General features: G+C 38.6%; 1 protein-coding gene and 1 pseudogene across 2 annotated transcripts in view; one reads left to right on the top strand and one right to left on the bottom strand.

Moving 5' to 3' along the window:
- Luzp2 (leucine zipper protein 2) overlaps positions 1-19,368 on the bottom strand; it is a 432,038-nt gene that overhangs the window by 340,838 nt on the left and 71,832 nt on the right. The window lies entirely within an intron of this gene.
- Positions 2,548-3,189, top strand: LOC110559362 (osteoclast-stimulating factor 1-like; annotated as a pseudogene).

Here is a 19,368-nt window from a genome sequence, read left to right as displayed (position 1 = left end):
AGGATTTGTAAAGCTTAGATAAGATGTTGGCCAGACAAGGTGACTTGGTGGGTAAAACATGTTGAACAAGCATGAGACCAACATTCAAGTCCCCAGAACCTACTTAAATTGTTCACCTTTAATCCTATTTTCATGGAGCAAAAGATAGAAGGATCCCTGGAATTGCTGCCTATCATACAAGCTCTGGGCTTAATGAGAAGTCTTTTCTTAGGAGTATAAGGTAGAAAATAACAAACCAGGACACATGCTGGCCTCCTTTGACCACTACACATATGCACACATAACCTCCCACACAGCTGGTGAGGGGATGAGAGAGATAGAGAGAAAGAAGAGGAGAGGGGGGAGAGAGAGAGCATGCGAAATAATGCTCCACTTGGCTGGAGACCTTAGTTACATCTTGTAACAAAAGTGATTTACAACTCAGGCTGTTGACAAGACTCTATATCAGTTGTTCTCCACAAACTGAAGACAGCGCCCATACAACTCATTGAAGATGGAGAAATCTGCTTGGTGCCTTCGTAGAGCCTTCACCCCTACATGCTACCAAAAAAGAAATGTAAACAACAACCCAGCCACAAACCCTTAAGACCAGAAATGGTGTCCTGCCTGAAAAATATGCTAGAGCATTTTGGGCACAAAGCCTGCGAGAATAACCAACCAATGTCTGATTTGACTTAAATCCCACTCCTTGAATGAAGCTCATGTCTGACACCTATTGTGGGTGACAAGTACATAAGACTAATAGTTTAGGAACATAAGGTAAAATCAAATATCGCTTTTATAAAAATGTAACAATAAAATATCTCCTTATCACTTTCTGGTAATCTCATAGATTAGAGACTTGCTCAGTCATCATCAAAGAAGTATCCTCCTGCAGTAAAAATACAGACTCACATCTAGACCGATGCAAAGAATGAGAGACATTGGAACACACAGCCTTAAATGGGATGTCTTTATCAAATCTTTTCCCTCTGAGCTCAGGGAACCAACCCTTCTTAAGGAGAGCAGCCGAACTTTGGGCAGAATGCAGGGACTCTTATGAAAGAAGGGGGAGGTAGAAAGACCTGGAGGAGACAGGTGCTCCACAAGGAGAACAACAGAACCAAAAACAGTGGACACAGGGGTGTTTCTGAGACTGATACTCCAACCAAGAACAATGCATAGAGATAACCTAGAACCCTTGCAGAAATGTAGCTCATGCCACCTCAATTTTCAAGTGCGTACCCTAGTAAGGTTAACAGGGACTGTCTCTGATATGAACTCAGTGGCTGGCTCTCTGATCACCTCACCCTGAGGGGGGAGCAGCCTTATGAGGCCACAGAGGAAGACAATGCAGCTTGTCCTGATGAGACATGATAAGCTAGGGTCAGATGGAAGGGGAGGAGAACCTCCCCTCTCAGTGGACTTGGAGAGAGGCATGGGAGGAGATGAGGGAGGAAGGGTGGGATTGGGAGAAAATGAGAGAGGGAACTACAGATGGGATACAAAGTAAAAAAACTTTAATCAATATAAAAATAAAAAATTAAAAAAAGGTAGGGCAGAAAGAGTGTAGGATCCAGAGGGACTAGAAGACACCAAGAAAACAAAGCCCTCCAAAACAACATGATCAAAGCTCATAAGAACTCCCAAAGACCGGGGACTGCATGGATCTATATGAGTTCCTTTGTGTACATTTTCTGGCTTCCAGTTTGTTTTCATGGGATTCCTGAGTGAGTGAGCCTCTGTTCTTGTGTCTTCTCTAGGGCTCTTTTTCCTTCTGTTTGTTTGTCTTATCCAGCTCTGATGTATTAGTTTTATTTTATTTTATTAGTGTTCCTTAGAAACCTGTTAGTTTTCTAATCAAAGACAAAAAAGGGGTGGATCTGGGTGAGAGAGGAATTTGGAAAAAAATGGGATAAATAGAGGGAGGGAAAACTGTAATCAGGATATATTATGTGAGAAAAAATCCATTTTTAATTAAAAAAGGTGTTTTGTAAGCCATTCCACATGTCATTTATCAACCTAGTGTAGACACAAGGGGATACTGGTTATTTACACTAATGCTCATTTGCTTCTGTCCACACATGTCTATGTAACCTTGATACTTAAATATTTTTTTCTTGGTGCAATATTTAGAAAACGTTTCTTTGTAAGAACATATCTATGGAAAAACTGTTCTGTAATTCACATACTTAGTGTTTCTCCTGACTTTACATTTCTTTAGTTTCTGTGTCACATTTTTGTCCCTCATTTGGATGATATTGAAATATTCCAAATACATTTCCATATGGAAGGCTAAGATAAAGACTCCTCTGACATGGAAACTAACGAGCTATGCAGCCTCACAGAAACTGTCTTCTCTTTAGGAAATGAGAGTCAAGATGGGAGTTTTTGGGTCACGCAGAAATAGCTTGCAAGCATAAGTAGGGTATCACAAGCAGTGACAGGTTGGGAACATCTCATCTTCTAAAAGGTAGATGTTCAGTCCCGCACCCGCAGTGCGTGGGTCCTGAATGACCGTGGCCAGCGCAGGCTTGACACCCGGTTCCGGCCGCTTCCCATAGCGCCATGTCCAAGCCATCTCCCAAATTGGTCAAACCGGGGCAAGTTAAAGTCTTTAGAGAGCCATACACATTTGAAGCCAGGACTCCAGATGAATTGTACTTCGAAGGAGGAGATATTATCTACATTACTGACATGAGTGATACCAACTGGTGGAAAGAAACGTGCAAAGGCAGAAAGGACCGATCCCGAGCAACTCCGTGGCTGAGCAAGCAGAATCCATTGACAATCCATTGCATGAGGCTGCAGAAAGAGGCAGCTTGAACTGGTTGAGGGAGTGCTTGGACAACCGAGTGGGTGTGAATGGCCTGGACAAAGCTGGAAGCCCAGCCTTGTCCTGGGCCTGCCACGGGGGCCACAAAGACATAGTGGAGGTTCTGTTTACTCAACCGAAAGAGGAGCTGAACCAGCAGAACCAACTGGGAGATACTGCTCTGCAGGCAGCTGCCTGGAAGGGTCACACAAATATTGTTCAGTTGCTACTGGAAAAAGGCACGAGGACAGACTTGAGAAACAATGAGAATAAGCTGGCCTTGGACATGGCCACCAACACTGCCTGCACATCGCTCCTGAAAACGAAGCAGGGAACACGTGGGGTTCTAACTTAGCAAAGCTGAGGACTACCTTGATGATGAAGACTCAGACTGATTCCTCCCAGAGCTGCTTTGATGCCTAAATACTTTATAAACTTTTGCCAGGAGAGTATTGATAAGTGTCCTTTTTACAGTCTGTATGGACGAGGCAATGTTGCACTGTGTGATCTGTGAGTCGGCACCTGCATGGGTGAGTCTCATCTGTGGCCAGCAAGTGACGAGATACTTTGCTGTAAACAATATATATATTTTCACCAGGGTAAAACAAAACAAAAAGATTATTTCTGTTTATGAAGCTAAAGGAATATGAATATTTTTTTCTTTTAAAAAAATTAGAATTTTTTTTAAAGTTCTTTACCTCGAGGAATGGGATGTTTTGAGTGGATTTTTCAAGGGGGAAATGCTTATTATAATAGACCAGAACTGTCACAGAAAATTGCCAGCCTCTTCTGACAAAAATAAACCGTTAAAGAGAGAGACAGAGACAGAGAAAAAAAAAAGGTTCATGTTCCCTGTGCATCATCATGGGGCTTCAGATGCAAAGCTCAGCCACTGAATTTACTGTTAGAGTACATCTTTCATACCATTTGGAATCAAATACCCTGATTTTTATGGAAATATTTTGCTTGAAAACAAATATGCCATTAAAAATGTAGAAATTACACAAAATCTTATAATACGCAAATCTTACTACAGAAAGTAAGAAAACAATGTAATGTATGATGTACATGGCAGATAGTTGTCCTGTCCATATGATGATTGGTGAAACACATGGTTTTACATCAGTATTCTAGCATAAACTAATCATGTGTCTTATGCAGATAAGGGAAATAGTTGACTAACTTCCCGTAATTCACTTCATGTCTCCTACATGAGGAAGAGCTGCTTATTCAAACAAGAGCAACTTCAGCCTCAGAGAACATGGAGGAGGGCCTGGGTGTACCCACTCATCTAAGGACTGTGCTTTAGCATAATGATCACAATAACAGCCAGTATTTGCATTTCTTGTGTTTTAATTGATTCTGATTTAGGGAGATTTTATATACCACCCTCATATTTCAGCACTCAAAATTTGTAATGAAAAATTTGAGAGACCAATTTCTGAATTATGATTCTGATTCAACTAATAGGAACAAATGAAAATAACTTTTAAATGTATTTAGATTTACATATACTTGTAACTTGTTTTTTTTTAAATCATACTTGTAGTGCTATCATTTAATTTCTCATGAATATAGGGGCATATATTTCTTCATATTACTTTATAATGATATGCAATCCTTCCTGTATTCTTACCACGTAAAACATTTGCATTTTTGTTAAAGTCATGGGAGTTCAAGAGATTCCAAGTAGTGTCTCTACTATAGAGATTGATATATGATATACATGACTGTTTAGGTCTTCCTCACAGTGTGCACTAAAGCATAATTTTAAAAATTCCATAGTGGTTGTGCTACAAATAGTGGTTAGATGTACAAAGAAACAGAGAAATGGAGAAAATAAAAATCTGGATGAACTATCAGACTAAAATGTCTGGCTTCCTTTTCATAAAAACTTAGGTTAAGCTGTTATGAGACATGCTTAACAAAAAAAATTAAACAGAGGATCAGAATTTCTAATTTTCTTTCAACTTAGTTGTTAAAAATTCCATTTCTTAACAACAGTTTTAGAGAGCAGACACTGAGCAGCACAGAGCTGAAAGATGTGTACAGGATCATTACAGTGTGACAAAATCTTAATCCTGTTTAAACCTGATTTTCAAATAAGGTCATTCACAGGAAATTGGAATCCAGGCTTGTGCTCATGTGTTTACAGGACACTTTGTTTGAAAAATTAAGGAAAGTGTTAATGTTTGGTATTCATCTCACCAACAAAGTGTAAGCTCTACTTAGAGGTGAATATGAGTGATGGGAATTTTCACTTGTGAAAAACTGCAACTTTATATAATCAATTTCAGTCATCCAATGTGCTTCTCAAATTTAGTAGTTTCACTAGAATAATAAACACACTATTATGAATATTTCAGCTTTCACGAAATAATCACATGAATATATATTTTAGGAAGAAAACCAAGATAAAACATAGGCCACATGAAGGGAAACAAAGGCACACATGAGCTTATGGTGGCCCACTTGGCTTTTGCTGTGATGCGGGCTAGTCATGCATGCTGCCTCGGGCAAGATAAAACAAAGGAGACAGTGGGCAAAAGATCATGGAGGGGCACAGAGCTGTCAGTCCTTGGCAGCATAAAGCCAGGTTTTCTGATGGTTGAAGGGGCTCAAAGATAAAGAGCTTTGCATAAGTAGAAAGTAACTCTTCAGAAAGCATAAGCTATTCTCTGAGTGATGGCATATATAGCGGAAAGTAGCTCAGAAACTGGGTTTAGGGATTAGAACTGTGAGCACACCCCACATTTAGAATTGTGAAAGCTCATCTGCTTGATTCGGGTCTGAAATAAACTCATTTCCCATCAGGAACTCTGTGTTTTGTTTTTTCCTAAATCTCAAGTTCAAAGGTAGGAATTTCTCATATCTTTGTCACTTTATTGATGGCAAAACCATTTTCCAGCTCAAATGGAGTCCCAGCGTTTGACATCTAAACACAGTGGCTAACCCAGTTAACACAAAATCACACTGTCTTACTCTCCAGGTCACTGACATAGAAAGAGATATGTAAGTGTACTGAATGGCTTAAAGCATGAAAAAAAATGTGGCCATTTAGACACCTTGGACTTGACTGTAATTACTAACGTAATGTACCAATCTCTTCATTTATTCTTGCCACACTGGCAACAAACAAGCCTGTCTCTAGAATTGGTGCCTTGGAGGCAAAGACATCCCATTGTGCAGCCACCAGCTGCAGCCTCTCTATGCTTCCTAAGCATCAGCTTCCGACATACAGAACAAAGAAAATTGGCTGATTCTCGATTATCAAAACCTTCAATTTCCTAAGAAGACTTGCTGTCTTCTGCCAGCAAAATAATATCTCTTTTCTCTGATTGTGATCAGCGTATTCTCTGCAAACATTTGAAAATGTCACTTAGTTTTCCCAGATACATGAGAGGTAGACTATTTCCACATTATTTTCTCCACATTCTCTCTTCCTTTCAATCTGCCAATGGGCATCCATTTCTAATTCTGTTTGAAACAGTAAATCACACTTCTGTTCCTATGAGAAACCATTCCTCACACCTTCTGCTTTTCCATCCTGAGCTGTAGAAAACTCTTCTACATTTAGGCAATTTCAACAGGATAAAATCTGAAGTAAATAAGCTAATAGTTTTGTTTACTCATTCAGTGTAATGAGACTTGTATGGTTTGATATATGAATTACTTGTATTCCACTAATAGTTGAATTTTACATTTTTGATACAAGGATATGTATTAAATAAAGAAGATAGTTGTTATATTTAGAAATAACAATTAATGTCCTCTCTGATTCTCTAGTAGACTCTGGCTGCATTTGCTTATATTAATTTTCCTGAACACAGGCCTTTCAAAGCCACAGATTCCAATGTACTATTCAAAGCACAGAACTTCTGAACATATAGGGTGCCTACAGAATAAAGATTTATATTAAAGAAAGTAAAACTATGTCTGATCACATATGGAGCTATGTAAGAGAAATTGCAGCAGCAGTGTGTTAGGATTAACTTAATTATCTGAACCCAGTGATGACCCAACTGAAAAGCATATATGAAGGGTTTATACATAAGTTATTTAAAATAGTACTGACAGTTAAAAATTTTACATATAAACTTATGCATACAGTTATGGATCTGAATGCACCCTGTGTGGCATATCATCCATATTTGACACTTCACTTTATGTCTACCCTTAACAATTCCTTGATGCTAAGTGTAATTTTCCTGACTCTGTTAATTTTCTTTTCACCAATTTCCTATTTCAAATAGCACTTGTGGGGCCAGCAAAGTGGCACAGTTAAAAAGGCACTTGGCTGCCAAGACCAAAGGCTTGAAGGAGAGAGAGATGGACTCTAGCAAGTTGTCCTCTAACCTCATGCTTATGTCATGAAGTGCACTCCTTTGTTCTCAGAAAATAAATGAATGTTAAAAATACTTCAAATGTGATGGCAATCCTTTATTGAGGTAATCACGCCATCCTTGAAATGCATATCACACTATATCCATTCATTCACAAATGACGCCTAGAGTAATTCATGACATATTTAGTAATATTTCTGCAATAGACATGGATATGCAAGTGTCTCTGAAGTATGCTGAGAACTGTACATGTGCTTATGTTTGAGTAGTATAGCTGAGTAATATAATAGATCTAGGCTTTTATTTCTTTTTTAATTTTTATTAGTTACAGTTTATTCACTTTGTATCCCAGCTATAGCCCCCTCTCCCATCCCTTCCCAATCCCACCCTCCCTCCCCCTTCTCCTATGTCCCTCCCCCAGTCCAATGATAGGGGCGATCTTCCTCCCCTTCCATCTGACCCTAGTCTATCAGGTCTCATCACCACAGGCTTCTTTGTCTTCCTCTGTGAACTGGTAAGGCTGCCCCCCACTCAGGTGGAGGTGATCAAAGAACCAGCCCATGAGTTCATGTCACAGGTAGTCCCTGTTCCTATTTAATCTTCTTAAGAAACTTTTGCCCAAATTTTCAAGGATATACCTATTTAGATTCTCACCAATATTTAATAACATATTTACAAATTTGCATCCTTACCAGCATTGATTGTTTTCTTGATGATATCGAATCTGGCTGGAGTGAGTTGGGATGTTGGTATGCACTGACTTGGATTTCCTTCATGGATAACATGTTTGTTTGTTTTTTTTTTTAAATAAAAGAGTTGGTAAGCTAACCACACTTCTTATGAGAACTCTCTGTCTGGACAGGTGAACATTGGTTGACTATTTTTCTTCTGCTCTTCAAATTTCTTGAATCCTTTATGTATTTAATTCTGGCTATTTGACTCCTGCTGACTTGAAACACACTGTAAGCAATGTTCTCTGTTTTCATTAGTCGTTGCTTGGTGACAGAGAGCAACTGGATACAACCTCCCAATACTTTGACATTTTACAGAAAAACAGACAAAAATTCATTTGTGTCATTTTTAAGAGCCTGTTTCCGCCCAGGCGGCAGCACCATGTGCTAGTAGCAGTAGCAGCTCTATGTAATGTGAGGGTTCCTCCACTTTCCTGTCCTACAGTCTCTGTCTCAGGAATCTCCTGCTGACTGGTGAACCTTAGGTAAGAATTTTTATCATTTCTTAGAGCCTCCAAATGAGATACTTCTTAAAATATTTTTTTTTTATCTCACTAATAGAAAGGGTTCTGAGTCTACTACTCATCAATGGAGTCCTGAGTAGATGTTCTGAACATAATTTTCAGATCTCTGTAATAAGACACCACATCTCTTTAGTTAACCTCCTATTAACTTGGCATTAATTTCCTCATATGATCAACATTATATTCTCAACATAACCTCTGTTTGCTTCTTCCATTGACTATGGTGTGACCATTCACTAAACTGTAAATGTCAAATACCACATTGTCCATGGTACTGGTACAGAAATCCTGCCTGTCGCTAAGGTGCTAGATTCAGTGCACTATTTCTGATGACCTACTCCCCTGCTCAAATACTCGTCTTTATTTTTTTCCATAACATCTAATATATGTAGATGTGGATTCTGAATAACAGTCCTCTAATGTGGATGGAGAGCCTTTCCAGAATGGATACAAAGTCTCAATTCCTACTCCAGTCTGGATATGGATCTGGGGATAAAACTCTGCATAGATGTGGAGCTTCCTGTCTTGAACTAGGGCAATTATTTTGCTGAAAAACTTTTAGCTTTCTTAACAATCAACATTATTAAGCAGTTCTGTGTTGCTGGAGAGAAAAGTGCTGCAGGTGCAGAAGTCTGGCAAGAAGCTGCTTCTTGTGCTGACTCTGAGCTTCCCCAAAGCAAAGGATTTCAATATTGACCGTTTAAATCCCACCTCTTTATAACATCTCTTCATTGAATTGACAAAGCTATGATTTTGCAGCCCTCAACTCTGTCTTCATCTTTGAATGTTTGGATTCAGGTTTCACTGGTTTATCCACAGCAAGTCTCGTCTTCCTAACTGACTTTTGTGAAGCACAGATTCATTTCCTACAATGTAACATGTCGATGTTGAAGTTATAGCTCTCAAAGACAAAAATACCCCCCGAGTGCCAAGAAGCTGACAGCTATGCTTGCTTCTGAAGGACACTCCATCGTGCAGAAGCGCAGCTGTGTCTAGCCTGAATTCTCATAAACTGAGCTACTACTGACCTGAGCCTAATGTAAGCTGGTGACCTGGAAAAGCTTCCTGTCCCAGTGCCAATTAGTTCCTCACTGTGTTGCTTCTGGGCCCCTTCTCAGCGCACCTGACATTTGAAAGCAATTAGAGGGCAGGCAGATCTGTAAACGGTCCTCTGCATCAATAGTCCACAGAGCTGAACCTCCCGCTTCAGCTCTTGCCGTAGAAACCATCAGCTCTGCTCACAAACTGTGACCTCCAGTTTTTCTGAGACTCCAAAAGAAATGCCCTTGCATACTGGCAAAGGTTAATACTGGCTCTGTGGAGAATTTGAGAGTGGTTTCATTTCCATCTGTGGAAAGCTGTGAAAAGTGGATTCAGAATCTATGCAGTCAATTCCAGATTTCTGTTTTAAAGTTAAAACACTGGGTTCAATGTTCGGACAAAGGTTGGTTAGTTTTGACAGGTTAACACACAACAGGTGGGCAACTAGAATGTGATCTTCAGTTTTATTGCAGTGTGGGAGAAAAGAAGCAGGCCTGCTAAAGAATGGGGGACACAGTGAGGTTTCACCTACAACACAGCCTATCTTACACCCGAGTATGTCCTTTGAGAGTAAACTTCTTATTATGTACTTGAGCAAATTTTAGGTATATGCCTAGCAGTGGTATAGTTGCTCAACCATGTTTATAGCAGCTTTATTTGTAATAGCCAGAACCTGGAAACAACCCAGATGTCCATCAACGGAGGAATGGGTACAGAAATTGTGGTATTTTTACACAATGGAATACTGCTCAGCAATCAAAAATGAGGAAATCATGAAATTTGCAGGCAAATGGTGGGATCTAGAAAAGATCATTCTGAGTGAGCTATCCTAGAAGGAGAAAGACAAACATGGAATATACTCGCTTACATAGACCTAAAAGATATGATAAACATAATGAAATCTATACACCTAAAGAAGATAATCAAGAAAGCAGACACAGGTATGATGATCAATCCTCATTTAGAAAGACAAATGGGATATGCATTGAACGTATGACAGGAGTCTACCGCAAAAAGCATCTGAAAGACTCTGCCTAGCAGTGTTCCAAAGTAGATACTAAGACTCATAACCAAACATTCGGCAGAGTGCAGGGAATCATACGAAAGAAGGAGCGTTTGATGTGAAAAGAACAGGAGCTCTTCAAGGACCAAATATATCTGGGCACAGGGTCTTTTCTGAGATGGACACTCAACCAAAGACCATGAGAGAATAAAACATAGAACCTCTGCTGGGATGTGACCCGTGATAGCTCAGTAATCAATTGGTTTCCCATAGTAAGGGGAACAAGGACTATTGCTAACAGGAACTCAATGACCGGCTCTTTGACCTCCCCACCTCCCAAGGGAGGAGCAGTCCTGTTAGGCCACAGAGGAGGACTTTGCAGCCAGTCCTGAAAATACCTGACAAAACGGAGTCATATGAAAGGGGAGGAGGTCCTTCCCTATCAATGGACTTGGAAAGGGGCAGGGAGGAGATGAGGGTGGGATTGGGGAGGGAATGAGGGATACAACTGGGATACAGAATTAACAAAATGTAACTAATGAGAAAAATAAAATTAAAAAAAAAAGAGTAAACTTCTGAGTGCTCCAAGAATGCTGAAAAGAACAACAAAAAGTAGTGATAGAGACACCTTATGTAAATTTTCTAAGATTTGTTCTGTTATGGCTTGTGTGTGTGTGTGTGTGTGTGTGTGTGTGTGTGTGTGTTTATCCAAGTGCAGTACCTACAGAAATGGTTTTGGATCCCCTGGGGCTGGAGTTGCAAGCAGCTGTGAGCCATAGATCTTCTGTAAGAATAACACATACTTTTGATTGCTGGACCATCTCTTCAGCTACCTCCAGATCTTTTAAAAGTTTCTATTTATGTGTATGTTTGTGCATCTGTAGGGTTGAATATCATGTGTGGAGAAATCCCCTCAGAACATCAGCAAATTTGGAGCTGGGGATGCAGGAAGTCGTGAGCCTTCTGACATGCATGGGAATGGAACTCCGTTCTTATGGAAAAACAGGCTCTTAAACATGGAGCCATCTCTACATTCTTGTGTTAGAATTTTATTGAACTGTAGAGTCAGGGATACATAAATTGATCCCTGAGTTTTCTAACAATGCAGTTAGTCACTGCCTTTCACACATTATCATAAGTATGACTAAACCCTGCCCAGGGTCTGGAATTGTCAATAGGTTCTTCACAGTGCTAACAGATGTTATAAGATGTAGGGGCTTCCTCTGTGGCAATTATCTTCGTTTTTTTTTCTTAGTCTTATTATAAATCTGTCACTTTCAACTGCATAATTTAAAATATATTACTAATCAAATCAAATTGAATATAATATATATTTCATTCAAGTGATAATAACTAATTTGGGCTAAAGATATGTCCTATCTTTAATTTTAAGCAGTTTTCAAGGGTCTAAGTAGCAGATATATACAGGGATAACAGAACTATGAAACAACCTCTGCTTTCTGGAAGATTCTTTAGTGCATGGTTTGTATAATGGGTCCTCCAGATATGGCTGCAACAGCTGCCCTTGCAAATTTTTTCCTTCGCTATAATGTTGCCATTCCTCTTTAAATGGAGCTGGTTTTGCAGTGCATGGTATGTCTGCATGTAGGCAGCTAAAAGTGGTGGAGCACATCTGGGGAACACATAGAATAGGGTTGGTATAACGTTCTTCTGGAATGTATACAATTTACCCTTGTTCGTTCACATGCTAATTTCTCTACCCAACTCTCTGGTTTCAATCCAGAAATTGCATTGTAATGCTTATTCTAAGCATCACCTCACCCAAGTTTACATAAACATGCTACCATTTGTTCTCTGTATCGTTAATAAAGCAACCAGCCAATGCTGAGCAATGGAGAGAATAGGGTGGGACATCCTGGTCCGGAGGGAAGGAGAAAGAAGCAAGTAGGGGGAGGGTTCTAGAAAGAGAGATCTGAGAGGAGAAAATCTGAAACAGCAGGAGGGATGAAACAGACCTAAGATATGACTAAAAAGCAAGTATAATGTGGGAAGTCTGAATGAGAGGAAGCTATGTGGGCGTGGAGGTTTAGGATGGAATAATTATTGCCCAGCATTGTGCTGCAGGTAATTTAGGTAAATCCTGGTCTCTGTACATGATTTGGGTATACAGCTGGTTTAGGAATAACCACTGATTAACTACAAGATAAATAAATATTAAATATTAATAATCAGCAACAGAGTAGTCGTGATTTGAAAATCTCCTGAGTTGCCATCCCCAAGGTTGTGGGAGAGCCAGAGCTGAGGTGGTGGACTAAGCATTCTCTCTGCCCAGAACTGTCGAGGTTCTCAGGATCTGAACATTTTGGTACTCTTGTTAAAAATGTGCTAGACAAACCAAATCTAACTAAAGAACAAGCCACAACACCATCATTTGGAGAGCAAGGATGATACCAGAATGATGACCATGATGGAAGGGTACAAGAAATGCCTACAGTTGACATCTGGTCACTGCTCATGAGAAGCTCCAAGGAAGAACTATTCATTTCAACCAGATAGACCAAGGAGTTATGATAATTAATGAAATTACACATTCCTAGGATGTTTGCTAGATCATATTACAGATCACAGAAATAATGGCATAGAATATATACAGATGGAAACAAATATGCACACACATGATTAAATAATTATGAGTGTTCAAACAGGATAAAGTTTATTTTCAAATAAAGGTTTAAATTAAAGTACACTTAAGTTCAATTTAAGTCTCTGAGTGAAGACAGAACTTATATAAATGGGATGTTTACAGGTGAAGAAGAAACAAGCATGGTGAGGTGTTTTAGAAAAAAGTGTAACTAAAAGAGAGAGGAAGCATGAACAAGTAAATAAAACATGGAAAGAGGAGAAGGACAGACTAAAACAAGCCTGGAAATAATCTGTATTTATTGAGAAAGAACAGAGTGTCCCACCAGGTTGAGAGAGAGGAAAGAGAGAAGTTTAGCTGGTGTGTGGCCTGAATAGGAGGAAGGAGGGAAGCTGAGGGAAGCCCGAGGCTGGGGGTATTCCATGCAAGATCTTCTTTAGAACCAACACAGACTGTCATTTAAACCAACAGCTTTTCTATTAAATTTGTACAGAGATAACCAGCCAGATGGGGGAATATCTATGCGAGTTCACCTGAAGCAGAACACTGAAGAATGGTCCTGTTGACTATTGTAACTGAGAGCTAAAAGACTCAATTCTTTATTAATTGATTAACTCAATTTGCATCTAGGTCATAGGTCTCTCCCTCTTCTCCTCCAAGTCCCACCCTCATTCTCTCATCCCCTCTCTCCTTTTCCTTAGAATAAGGGAGCCCCCTCTAATCCAGGCACCCCAGCTCATCTCTTCACATGAGGACTGAGTTCTTCCTCCCCTGTGGCCTGGTAGGGAAGTCTAATCACGAGGAAGTGATCAAAAAGCAGACAACATAGTCCATGTCAGAAATAGCTCCCAACTTTCCTAACTAGTGGGCCCACATTAATCCTATTGGGATTATCTTCTTGGGGTCTGTGCCTTGTGGTATGTTGATCCTGTAATATATGACTAAAATCCACTTATAGGTAAGTATATACCATGCGTATCTTTCTGGGTTCCCCCACTTAGGATGATCTTTTCTAGTTCCAGCCATTTGCCTGCAAATTTCATGATTTCCTTGTTTTTAATGGCCAAGCAGTTTTCCATTGTGCAAATGTACCATCGTTTCTTTATCCATTCATTAATTGAGGGACATCTAGGTTGTTTCCAGCTTCTACCTATTATGAATAAAGCTGTGAATGAAGATGGTTTAGAAGAAATTAAACACCAACAATCAAATAATCCAATTAAAAAATGGAGCACAGAGCTAAACAGAGAATTCTCAGTAGAGAAATCTCAAATAGTAGAGAAGCACTAAAACAAACGCTCAACTTCCTTAGTCATCAGGGAAGTGCAATCAAAACAACTCTGGGATTCCATCTTACACCTTTCAGAATGGCTAAGATAAAATAAACAAATAAAACCAAACCAAACAACAACAACAAAAACCTCAAGTGATAGCACATGCTGGGGAGGATGTGGTGAAAGGGGGAAAGTGCTCCACTGCTGGTGGGAGTGCAAACCACTGTGGCAATCAATCTGGTGCTTTCTCAGAAAACTGGCAACAGCCATGCCTCAAGACCCAGCAATAGCACTCCTGGGCACAGACTCAAAGCATGCTCCACCACAGACCAAGGACATTTACTCCAGGATTCAATTCTTTAGGACACAGCATATTTTACTGACAGTCTTCTACGTAATTCTAATTCTTGCCAATTATTGCTGTACATGGCCCTTGCTTTTTAAAGGAATATTTTGCTGTTGTTTTTTCACATTATCTGATAATTACATTATCAAAATGTTTTCTTTGTATTGTGATACCTTTCAGTCAGGACAGTAATGCTGATACAGGCTTTCTGTCCACCAAATCCCATTGATTTAGGAGTGGAAGGAGGGCATAGGCAGACAGAAACAAGCCTTACAACAATCTCACTTTATTTAGAAAGAATGGAGTGTATGGCCATTGTACACCCTTGTAATAAAAGGAGAGCGCTCCCTGAGCAATGCATGATTATTGGAATTTCTTTAGTGAATATCTTCCAAATAAATACATTTAATAGTTATTCTTGCCTTTAATGATATTGACTGCCACACGTCAGCATGTGGACTATGCTGCAAATATAGAGATTTAGTGTTCAGAAGACCATGCCAGGAAAACAGAGAGAGACACTGGCCCTGATATGTCTGGATTATTTGTAAGACGCACAGCCGTGTTTAGACAATGTGAACTGATGGAAGAGACTACAGAACTACTGCAATACACGAGCTTCTCCTTTACGAGCAAACCACATTGTGCCGACTCCCTACATAAATGGCTGCATTTAACTGTATCTTAAGGCTGACAGCACTTCTGCTGGAATGCTGTTGAAAACCGAAATTTCAGGTTAAATGTGAAATGCATCTGAAATTTTAATTACAAAGATTCATGAAAAGAGCAGATCTGACTGGTAGGAATGCTGCCTAGCCTAGCAGAGAGAACTATTGTCAGACAGACTGAAATCTAAAGACCCTGACACAATATCCTAATTAAGGCAGTTAATGTTTACTTAGAGAAAAACTAATAAAATTCACAGTGAAAAATGCTGCCAGCTCAAACGTCAGTGTACCCAGAATTCTCTGAGTGAACTTTCTAGGACCTGTTCATTTTCTCCCATGTTCCTTTGTTAGTCTTCACAAAATGTAATAAGCGAGAATATTTCCAAAAAATCAGCATTGGTTGAAATGAACTGAATGTCCTTGCGTGGCCTTGTAATAAAAGGACAGCACATCCTGAGCAATGAATGATAGTTGGCATTTAGTGAATACATTAGAAATAAATATGCTTAATAGTTATTCCTGCCTTTAATTTTATTAAATGCCACATGTCAGCATGTGGCCTGCCTTGGAGATAACTAAGCAAACGTCTCGGAATGTCATCTATTATTATCACATCCTTTCAGACAGCAGTGATATTGGAAATTATATATGACTCAGGTTGAAAAATTGATCGGTGTTTGCTATTTTGCTTTGGATTTAGAAATTCCATATTTATCCCCTTCACAGAATAAACTTAATAACCAAACCAAAACTAGACCAACTTTAAGTCAGAGGGTCATGATCTCTACAAAATTTTATAAATCACTTATAGTTGCCTGTGAAACTAAATGGATAGAAACAGTAAATATTACTAAGCTTCCTGAGCTTCTGGAGAGAGTGAAGCAAACAGTGATTGAATTCTCTTATATTTCCCATTGTCAATGTGTAGCCCTGGAGGCCAGATAAGCATCCTGACATAATTTGCAAAGCCACCTGAGCATCAGTTTTGGCACACTTGATTTTGCTACATCTCTCATCCCTTCTCTATGTGTATCACCCCATTCAACTTGTTTTATTTTCTGATTTTCCAAAATAAAAATAAGTGTCAGGTTATCTGTTTTTGAGAACTAAATACAATGTAATGTTTGTGATGACATCCATATCATAAAGTTCAAAAATAATGTATTGATTTTTCTTACATGTTGAATCTCTACACATATCAAAGAATGTGTACTACTCTAAAATTGAACATGTGTGTTCCACACTGTAAATTCTGAAGGTAGTTCCTAAGATAGTCCTGGGAAAATACTCATCTTCAAGTCGACTTTAGGTAGTGTGAAGTCAACTCATGTGTTATTCACTCTGGATTCATCATTACCTTGAAAAACTAACTTACTAGACTTATATTTAATAAAAAACAGGACATATATAATTTTCAGTAGTTGTGTTAATATATTTAAATGATTGTTTTAAAAGAATAGACATATATATATATATAACTTAATATACTAAATGTTTTTCAAATACCTTTGTCTGTGTCATAAGCAATGGTGGTTAAACAGTGTTCAGCTTAAGTATGACAAGAATAAATATATTTTTCTTTATTATGCTAAACAATAAGGCACTGTTACCAGTAGACATGCAGATGTTTAAATAAGCTTCAGATTTGCTACACCATATGAATGGTCAGGCTTACCTTACAGTGTTTTAAATTTTGCTAAAACTGTTCATATGAAAGTATTAATTAAATGGAATGAGGAAATGATGTCACTAAAACACTATTCTACAAAATATTTTTCTTTCTTGTTCAAACATTGGTTTGTGGGTATATATATTAGCAAAGTAAATATGTATACCTCTGAATCAACAGAGAAAACAGAATAATTCTATATTCACATAAATCAAACTCAAATGGTAGGTATACCAAGAATCTAAGTATAACACTGAATTTTTGAAAAAAAAATTAGACACTGATAAACTGTAGTCAGTTGAATTATGAATATGGTTACTGCCATGTCATCTCTCTCTGATCTCAAGTTAGAATTAAACAATGTTCAACTCTGGATTAGATGAGTTGAAAAGGTTCTTGTAAAGCATCTAATTATTAGTTGAGTTGGAGAAAAATACGACCACATATCAAGGTTACACTAGACAAGAAGAGGAGATTTCCAGGAAATTTTATGTAGGATCATGTCATTGTTGATAGCCTAAAATTATAAATCTATCTCAAACATTTTAAAGAAAATAAAATGTCTCTTTTCAAACTTTTAATCTAGGCTTTAGTTTCTGGGAGAAAATAATATTTGGGGCTGCATTGATGACTCAGAAAGGTAAGGCATTTACCATCAAGCCTAAAAACTCATGCTCAGTCCCTAGGACTGACGTGATGAAAAGGAAGAAACAACTCTCCCCACTTTTCCTGTAACCTTCACACATATGCCTTGGCATGCACTCCCCACAACACACACAGGAAATAAAATCACTAAAAATATTTTTAAGTATTTTTAGCTCCTCTGAGTGTTTTGTATTCTTCCTTCAGTTCATATACAGCCAACTAGAATCTGCCTCAGCCACAAACCAAGGTACCTGGAGTTTGAAATCATTATGCTTTGAATTAGAAGTTAATAAATCATAGATAATGGAACCAGTGGGCAGCAGGAACCTTCAAGGAGATAGTTCACTGATAAGGACATCAAACATGTTACTGTTCTCAAAAAACTTGAACACCTATCATCTTAACCTCACAACAGTAAAAAAAAAAAAAAAAGAAAAAAAAAAAGAGTAGGTAACCAGGAAACAATGAAGAAGGAGTGCTTTATGATGGCCCATACAATTAAGACAGAGGTCAGAGAGAAAGACAAGGGCCACTGACATCTTAAGCACAGAATTGACTATCCAGGTGTTTGACATGGCTCAATAGAGACCAAGAGCATACTTGGCTTGAAAGCTAGAGATTTCCCATGCCCCCCAATGGCACATCTAAGGCAATGGCATCGAGAAGGCACGGCTGTATTTCCCATGCCCCCAATGGCACATCTAAGGCAATGGCATCGAGAAGGCACGGCTGTATTGGGACACAATATAGGAGAGAATGAAATACTTCAACTATTAATGTCAAATTAAGAATTACTCTGCCAGAAAGTGGCCCTTAGCTAGAGATTATGCAGGGCAGTTTGTGGCTTCTGCCTCTATAAAGTCCTGAGGTGACTAAGAATAAGGGCTGACATCCAAGGGGAAAAAAAATTGATCTGTTGCCAGAAGTTTCTCCTTTCCATTCTTTCACTATTGTACTCAAGGAAGTCACTTGTCCTCTGCAACAGCCTTTTATTTCATCAATGATCTGAGATCCCTCAGAAGTATGGTGGTTAAATGAAAACAGTCGTTCATAATAATAATTCATGAAAGACTCAAGTAATACCAATGTTCAGAAGAAAGGAACTATTATTGACATTTTTTTATTATTAACCTTAAGATATGAGTCATCTTACCAACTCCCTGACAGTTCATATCATAAGGCTAATACTGTGAATTGCAAAGTAAAGTATTTTTTAATGGAGAAGATAAAAGATATTTATTTACTTGTTTTAATATAAGCCTAATAATGAAATTTGGATGTGGGACATTTCCCTGGTGGCTTGAGAACTTTGAGGAAAGATCTTGTTTTCCTGTCTAGACTAGTCACAAAATCATGAATTAATATCATCTTGCCTCAGGCTACAAATTAGCATGTGTGCCATGTTAAGTCCAGACCTCAATCTATGTCACTGTAGACAGACTCCAGAGCCATATTATTTTTCCAAAGACAAACATTTTGGTGTTTTTCTTTTTTCCTTTTGTTTGAGTCCACTTTCATTATCTATGTAATGTTTTGATAAACGGTCATATTATCAAGCTGCCTAACTATTTACATTACACCCATAGATCAGTGCTGTTCTCTGTTTTAGTCAGAGATGTTTCTTTTTACAGTTGGTGAAAGTTAGGGGCACGCCTATGTCCAGTTTTAAGACTTGGAGATGCGGAGACTAAAACCTAGGGTGAACAGAAAGATTCTTGTTTAAATATG

The sequence above is a fragment of the Meriones unguiculatus genome, chromosome 14 (genome assembly GCF_030254825.1).
Source record: "Meriones unguiculatus strain TT.TT164.6M chromosome 14, Bangor_MerUng_6.1, whole genome shotgun sequence".
NCBI classification, from domain to species: domain Eukaryota; kingdom Metazoa; phylum Chordata; class Mammalia; order Rodentia; family Muridae; genus Meriones; species Meriones unguiculatus.
This window is presented reverse-complemented; position numbering and strand designations above follow the sequence as displayed.